The sequence below is a fragment of the Mytilus californianus genome, unplaced genomic scaffold (assembly GCF_021869535.1).
Source record: "Mytilus californianus isolate M0D057914Y unplaced genomic scaffold, xbMytCali1.0.p SCAF_8, whole genome shotgun sequence".
NCBI classification, from domain to species: Eukaryota; Metazoa; Mollusca; class Bivalvia; order Mytilida; family Mytilidae; genus Mytilus; species Mytilus californianus.
Window position 1 is genome coordinate 67696745 of NW_026262734.1, and position 8432 is coordinate 67705176.

General features: G+C 34.6%; 1 long non-coding RNA gene across 1 annotated transcript; it reads right to left on the reverse strand.

Moving 5' to 3' along the window:
• Nucleotides 1-727: 727 nt before the first annotated feature.
• On the reverse strand, nucleotides 728-8215 carry LOC127712319 (uncharacterized). The gene is made up of 3 exons (XR_007987034.1): nucleotides 8079-8215; nucleotides 1649-1948; nucleotides 728-869 (listed from the first exon to the last, which is right to left on the reverse strand). It is a non-coding gene; the product is annotated as an uncharacterized LOC127712319 (long non-coding RNA).
• Nucleotides 8216-8432: the final 217 nt, after the last annotated feature.

The window sequence follows — 8432 nt, forward strand, 5'->3', positions numbered from 1 at the left end:
AATAAACAACAATATGGGTTGTGCTTTTGTTACAAAGATCGCATAAATTTTATATAATTAAACAAATCAACAAAACAATAAAGATCATATATATGTATCAATGTCAACATATTATATAATTCCATAAGTATCAAGCGTACAAAGCTACTACTAGAAAGACGCGGAGGGAGGGAAAGCTAACGCAAAACAAGATGAATATGCTAACAACACATCCTTTCCAACTGTGTAACAAACGTCGCATTAATCAACAGACCTAAACAAATTCCTTATATACACTCAACCAAAACCACCCGTGCAAAAACATTACCCGGGAAAAATACCAAGTAAGGGAAACCCCCTAAATGAAATAACAGAAAGCAAAGAAAAAGACTCATTTTCTACATCATTTCATTCGTACTAAAATAAATATTTTCTGATTTAAACTAGAATAAACAAGAAAATGGGTTGTGCGTTCGTTACAAAGATTGCATTGCAAAAAGGGGGGAATAATTTAAAAAAGAAGGAATTACAAACCTAAATTTAAAGATATCAAAAGTTTCTGTTCAATGCTATCCTTGATATAACCGGCCTTAGCTCTGTCTGTAGCCCAACGCCCGTTTACTTTGAGTAGGCGGTCAGGAACCTTGTTATTAGCAACGGCCGAAACTCCCCCACTTTTAAGACTATAAAAGGTGTAAAGAGAAGTATCTAAACCTATTTTTTTAAGTGCTGACAGTAAAATCTCCCTACATCTGGTATACGAAAGGGGGTTTGACTTATTAGTAGCTTTGTACTCACCCGAAGTTTTCATTAAGTTTATGGCAGTAAAGAGAAATTCGTCTGATTTCTCTATAATACCTAGGCCTGCTGACGCAATGTATTTTCTTAACCTGAAAACAGGATAAAGATCGTTACGTGTGATTGCAATAATAACTGAATTACCTCTCCTGTATAAATCAGTTTTACTTTTTGAAATTTTAATCTCCAAAACATTTAATTGAAAATCCAATTCAGAAATCCGAATATTAGCTAGTTCACTTTATCTTAAAAAAAAAACAGAAAACCCGGGAAGACACAAGACACAAGTGCGCAAAATAATAAATTATGTTTTTCTAACGTATAGTACTGAACTAATTTCAACAAAATATCTTTAGTAATTGGCTCCTTTTTGTTCAAAGGTTTGCTCAACATTCGTTTTCCGCCTTCCAGAATAAGTGTAAGAAAATCATCTAAACAAGGATTAATGTTGAGGAAAATCATATGTTGCCAAAAAAATTAGCTTCCAAAACTGAAACGGACACTTTTTGTTGTATAAGTCCTCCCAAAAACAAAGCAACTGAAGGGAAAACGGTAGTATTTATTCTTTCATAGGCGACATTTTCTAAATTTACTACTTTATAATAAAAACCTGGACAAAACAGTTGAGTGTGGTATTAGTACTTTATTATTCTGTTTCATAAATTGAAGTCAAATAGTATTATGACCAATTTCCAACGGAGCTTGTTTATGGTATCCATGCCCACCGTCATTTTACATCAAATTTATTAAAATTTGGAAGTCTCTTCGAATAATTCTCAAGAAAATATTTAAATGGGTTTCAAAATTCATCTTGTAAATATACACACTGCAGTTATTCATGAATAAATAAAAAAATATATTATACCCTTACATCACAGCGCTCCTAAGCTGACTTCCTTCACCTGCCTTGGGTACACAAAAGGCGAACCTTAAGCTGGGAAAATGTAATACTACTTTTTTTCCCTGAAGACACGGATGCCGGTAAAAAAAGAAAAATAGTTCTGAATACACCATTTCCGGAATTTTTGAAAATAAAAGTCATATTTTATGTTGGTTGCTGTCGATCTAGCATATTTAACTATGGCAGGAAGAGCGTGTAGAGATCTAGACAAGCTAGGATGAGACTTGTATTTCTTCAATTCTTCCCAGTGGCTAACCAAACGTGTAGCATCTGTAAAACATATCAGAATAATTAATGATACGGGCATATGAACGAGAAAATTAATCATAAGTGATAACAAATATAAATAAATATGCACATGTTTATGTGAATATTTAAAAGTACAACCATACTATAAACAAAATAGATCAAGGCAAACCCTCTATTCATAAATAAGAAAGTGAAATCGTACATAAATTTTCAACTTTTTAAAGTGCAAAACTCTCTTAATTAGGAGTACAGTTCTCCTTAAATAAATATTCCATATGTACGAAAACAATAGAGAGTACAGTCCTCTTTTAAAGGTAGCACAGTTCTCCACAAATAAACAGTCATAATTTGTATTAATATACATGCATTAATAGCTTTTAACAATAAATAAAGAGTTCAGTCCTCTCTTGTTATAATTCAAAACCAAAATAGAGGCGTAAAATTACATGAAAAATATTCAAATGCTATTAGAGTCGAAACGAAAAACTAAGACGTTACTTTGAAAAGTCTGAGTAGCAAAAAGACTAGATTGATCGGAACCAGTTGTAAAAAAGTTCGTAGGATATTTGTGTTCTACATAGTCTTCAATAAAAGGTAAAAATTTTCCATTCAAATCAACGATCGACGGCAAAAAAGAGGTCGATATCCATTTAGGCACAACTACTGAACTTGTACACCTTTAGCTCTACAAAAAATTAAATGTCTAATCGTCCTGTTGATCAAATGTATAGGTGGAACTATCAAGCTATTCTCAAGTTGCCATTTGTGAGCGAAAGCGTCAACCCCGCTAGTGCCTGGCGTCCAGAATTCAATTTTTCAACTTTGTAATTGTTGCTACCAGCAAATTGATCGCAGGTAAAGGGACCCCATTATTTATCAAATTATCTGAATATACGCTGATGTATGCCCCATTCGTCAAAGTCAAAGATCTTACTTACAAAATCAGCAGTACAATTTTGAAGTCTGGGCACCCATGCAACTGATAGGTCAATATTAAAAAGAAGACAAGTATTAAATATAGAGAACGCCAAGCACTGAAGCGGTGACTTCATACTGCCAACTTGAGCAATCTCATGACATTCTGATTGTCTGAATATAGTTTTACAAATTCGTTTTGAACCCATTGTCTTCAGTAATAAATCTACAGCTTTTAGCTCTCTAAATGTTGAGCTTTGTGCTTTATCAAAATCATCCCACCTACAGTGAAATGTTTCGCTTGAATCTTCTAGTAAAATACCAGCTCCATCGTGGTCACTTGGATCCGTGTTAATAATCCGCTATAGTAGTCTGAACCAAGGGGAAATAACTCTATTTGATAAACTATCAATATTTTGAGACCAAAAATGAAGCTCATCTATAGCTTCAGCAGAGAGCCTAATTTTTTCGTCCCAAAAAACCTTGATGGCGATAAGCATGGATAACAGTCTACTAAAAATCTGACAAATAGAACCGTAGGCAAGTCTCATAGAAATGATTGAGCTGACAACGGATACAAGTTCCCTAACCGTAGCAAAAGACTTAAACCTAAGGTTATGGACTTTAACGCGGAGAATTTCAAATTTATGAACAGGTATATCAATGTCCCCATCCAAAAGATTCAAGGTAAAACCCAACCAATCCAAAACTTGAACCTGGTGCCATTGACTTTTTTCCTAATTCACAAGAAAACTTGCGTGTTTAAGATCATTTTGTAAATGCACACTTGCCGACTTACAAATCAACACAAATCCACCCTTCGTCAAGAAACATGATTATTTGTACACCCTGAGACCTCCAAAAGGAGACTAAGGGTCTTGATGTTTTTGTAAAAATATAAGCAGCGCTGCAAAGGCCAAAATGCAAAACTGAAAATACGACAAATCGTGTCTTATTATTAAATTTCCAAGAAAAGCCTAATTAAGTATGAAATTAGGGTGGATATTTAAATAATGATATCTGCTGTTTAGGTCAAATTTTAGCATAAAATTTCCCTTTTTAGCATAAATAGGGCCTTCTAATGAACCTTCAAACTTAATCTTTCTATTAACAATACAAGCATTAACATGCCTTAGGTTTAGAACAAGTCTGGATTTGTTTGTTCTATTGTACAGACACCGACAAAGGATTCACACAGTAAAGAGGCTCGAAAACCTCGCTGACAAGATCTTTTTTCAGAAGTTCTTTAATGGCGATTTCTGTAGAATCTGAATGATCGTAAGCTGATTTATTATTTCTAAGAAATGCTTTTTGCGGCAAAGTATCAAACTCCAACCTGTTACCATACTCGATAACGTTTAAAATAAAGTCTGATGGTTTTAATGTATTTCTCCAAAATTCTAAACAATTCTTCAGACTATTTTTTACAGTTTTTGACTTTAAACGAATATTTCCAACAAAATCAGATTGTTCATCTGAAAGTATTAAATCAGAATACTCAACTTTACTGCTGTTTGTTGAAAGATTCTGGACTGATGACCATAGCGGGAGCTGGTTGTCTACGCTGCAATTGAGCTGTGTAGGGACAGAACTTGGCGAAATGCCCGGGCAGGTAACAGTAGTGGCAGGTAACGGTGGCTCTTGGAGCGAAGTTTTGTCTGTAACTTGGAAAAGGTGCTCTTGGAGTTAAGTTATGGCACTGGCCGTAGATATGAGAGCCGAGAAAAAGCTGGTTATTTGACATGCCGTCGAAAATTCCCGGTCTTGTACGCTGAAATGATGATTGTGCGGGTGGATTTCTTGCGTAGGGAGTCTGTCTCTTCTTGGAGGCTCTAAAAATGGCTGCCCGTAACTTTGAGGCGTCTTCACTATTGTCAGTAATATCAGAATCATAGTATTCCTTAACCGTCCCCAACCATATCGGTCTGCTATTCTGAGTACTTGTGTATCTTATTACGATGAGTAAGAGCCTTCTTCTCCGAATCAATCAAATCGAAAACTTCTTTGACACTTCCCCTTGACAAAAAGTTCTTAATGCGGTTCAGATTACTGAGTCTATCTTGATTGAATGATAACTGGATTTTATTCCCTTCACCTTTAAACTGCGTGTTTGTCTGCAGTTTTTCTTGCAACTCTGATTCTGTTTGTCTCAAGCAGTGTCTATTTTGGTATTGAACAAACTAACTGCATCTACTGCACTGAAATCATTAACGTCTTAAGGATTCTGCACATTTGTATGGTTCTCGGATATTTCTTCGACTGAGTCGGACATTTCACGAAAACAAGACTTTTAACTATAAAGCTAACGCAAAACAACTGGGGCGTATTTTTTTGTTCTTCGGTAGTGAGCCATAAGAGGTCCATTTCTGTTTTTTTGAATACGGAAGATCTTCTGGCTCTCTTCCACCTCTTCTTTTTTGATAGGTAGTTTAGACGGCAGAGGCACATAACAAACATGGCGTCGTTTAGTCTAAATGACATTAATAAATTTATGAATGCAGATATATTAGAATGTGAGCTGTGTTATAAACGTTTTTATGGTATGACAGTCTTAGTACTCATTAGAAGAACATCCCTGTAGGACGATAAGCTGGATAAATATAAGAACTACACGGACAATAACAGTTAAGGGACGACTATTTGATATTCTAGGGAAGAGAATTTGATTGATTGGTGTTTAACGCTACTTTCAACACTAAGTTGGGCTATTCCGTGGCGGTCAAATTAAATTTATAGATGAAGGATGGGTTAGACGAAGAGGGCATTATCAACTTTTTTAATCTGTCGCTAATTATGCCTATTTTTCAGCTCTTACCAGTCAACCATATTCATATATGAAATCCTCCTGTCACCCACCCCAATAAAAGGAATAAATTTCAAGTGATTTTTCTTCTTATTTAACACAAGTTTAACTTGATTGATTGTTTGTTGCTAATTTTTAACGCCCAGTGACAAATATGTCATGCATGTTCAGGACTCGGTTCAGGAAAACACAAGTTTATAAGTCAGGTATATGATATAAAAACGAAGAGATGTATGATTGCTAATGAGGCAACTATTCACCGGAGTTCAAATATGAAGTGGATGTAAGCAATTATAGGCAACCGTAATTAAGGCCTTCAACAATGACAAAACCCGATACTGTATTAAAAGTCGTCTATAATAGGCCCGACTTGAAAAGTGTGAGAAACAATTCAAACGAAAAAACTAATGGCCTAATTATACATAACAAAATAATTTACAAAATATCAAATATGAGTCGAGACATGAACCAACGACACCACTAAATTATAGGCTCCTGACTTGGGACAGGCACACAAAGAATATGGCAGGATTGATATAAAAACGAAGATTGCCAATGAGACAACCCTCCACAAGAAACCAAATGACACAGCAATTAACAGCTATAGGTCACCGTAGGGCCTTCAGCAATAAGCAAAGCCCATACCGCATATTCAGCAATAAAAGGCCCCGAAATCACAAATGTAAAACAATTCAAACGAGAAAACTAACGGTCTAATTAATGTACAAAAATATGAACGAAAAACAAATATGTAACACAGCAACAAACGGCAACCACTAAATTACAGGCTCCTGACTTGGGACAGGCACATACATACAGAATGTGGCGGGGTTAAACATGTTAGCGGGATCCGGCCCAACCCGCCCCCTAACCTGGGACAGTGGTGTAACAGTACAAAAACATTTTTGTGAGCGCTCAACCCTTCCCGAAGCTGGGACAGTGGTGTAACAGTACAACATAAGAACAACCTGCACAAATCAATTGCAATTAGATTAACTCAAAAGATCGGTACGAGACACAAAAAAAAACTTACATTAAAACAATAGACACAAAGCACCGAAATAAGAGTATTTGCAATAACAACTAGTACTGAAATAAATCTTGTTCTCCCAGACTGAAGTATCAATCAGTACACAACCAACGATAGTAAAAAAAAAAGAAAAAAAAAAACAGTCTGAGAAATGTCTGGTATACATTGTATACTTGCATATTGATACATATACAATGAAAATTTTTGAAAAGTGGTGGTCCGAAGGTTTTGACCATTGAAATATTGCAATAGAAATAATAGTTAGGAACAGAAGATTTTCTTCAAGAACCACCAGAGAAAAATGATTTTGAGAACTTTCCGATATCTTTGCTTTATACAAAAATAATCCAGTTTGGTTACTTTAAAAAAATTGGATAGACAAGATGTCCTTTAAAAGTTTTTGATCATATTCGACACAAACATTGACGAATTTTTGTGCAGTTTAAGATTATTCTTAAAAAAACAAATAGTGGGGGTTTAAGCCAGATTTTTCTAGCAAAATTGAGTAAGAGGAAAGAACAAAGAAAAATGTCACGAACAGAGCACACTTTTACAGTCATGTCTACCGGACGTATCTTTAATTTTCTATAAAATAATCGTAAACTTTATTTATGTCATCCAACATAACAACAATCTGCTATATTCGACGGCAAATTGAATTTTTGTTTTATTGATCTTCCGTAGAATATCTCCAGTAGAGGTCCAGATTCATTTTTTTGGACTCTTCACCAGAAGACATTCTGGAGATGTGCAGAAGAGACCAATAACACACGCCCCTGGCTAACAACACGTCCCTTCCAACTTTGTAACAAACGTCGCATTAATCGAACAGACCTATACAAATTCCTTATATATATATTCAACCAAAACCACCCGTGCAAAAACATTACCCGGGAAAATACCAAGTAAGGGAAACCCCTTAAATGAAATTACGGAACGCAAAGAAATAGATTGATCTAATTAACTCAATTACAGGTATTCAGAATTTAACAATGTAATCTTCCTTGTTTTGTTCATTTTTTGTATCAGTTATCAGATAGACTTAGTTCTCTTTGACGAGCTAAACGACCTTTTCGTTATTAATTTAAACAATAAGCCTTACTTCTTCTTGCCTTAGTCTGGCTTGTAACGCATAAAAAGTTAAATCACAAAAATACGGAACTCCGAGGAAAATTCAAAACGGAAAGTCCGTAACCATAACTGTATTTTGAAGTTGTTTTTTTTTTTTTTTGAATGATGAGTCTTTTCTTTTTTTAATTATGAGACTTAAGAAAAACTGTTTTGGAATATATCAATGCTTTGAATAGCCTGAAGCATCCAAAAATAAAAATATGTCAACTTTCGATTTATGTTTACTTCTTAAGCCTTACAATCTATTCTAAGTAATATACATAATATCCTACCTTTTTTATATAAAGAATTTTGTCGTGGCGTATATATCTATTATTGCAACACTTCTGTATATTAAAGAATTGACCATGTTATACCTGCAGCAGTTAAATATTTTGCCTTTATTATAAATGTCACCTATAGGAATGAACTACTAGATGTAAGGACTACTAAAAGAAAGATTCATTGATCCAGTAAATTATTTGTATTTATTCATTGCAATTCTATGAGGTAATCGAGGACATTTAAATGTTTCCGCCTTATATCAAGTTGTAACTATAGATGAATTAATATACAAACCCTTTGACGTTTTGTTTCCCTCATTTTGTGTAAGAAGTTCGTCCTTTGTGTCTTATCGACCAATTATT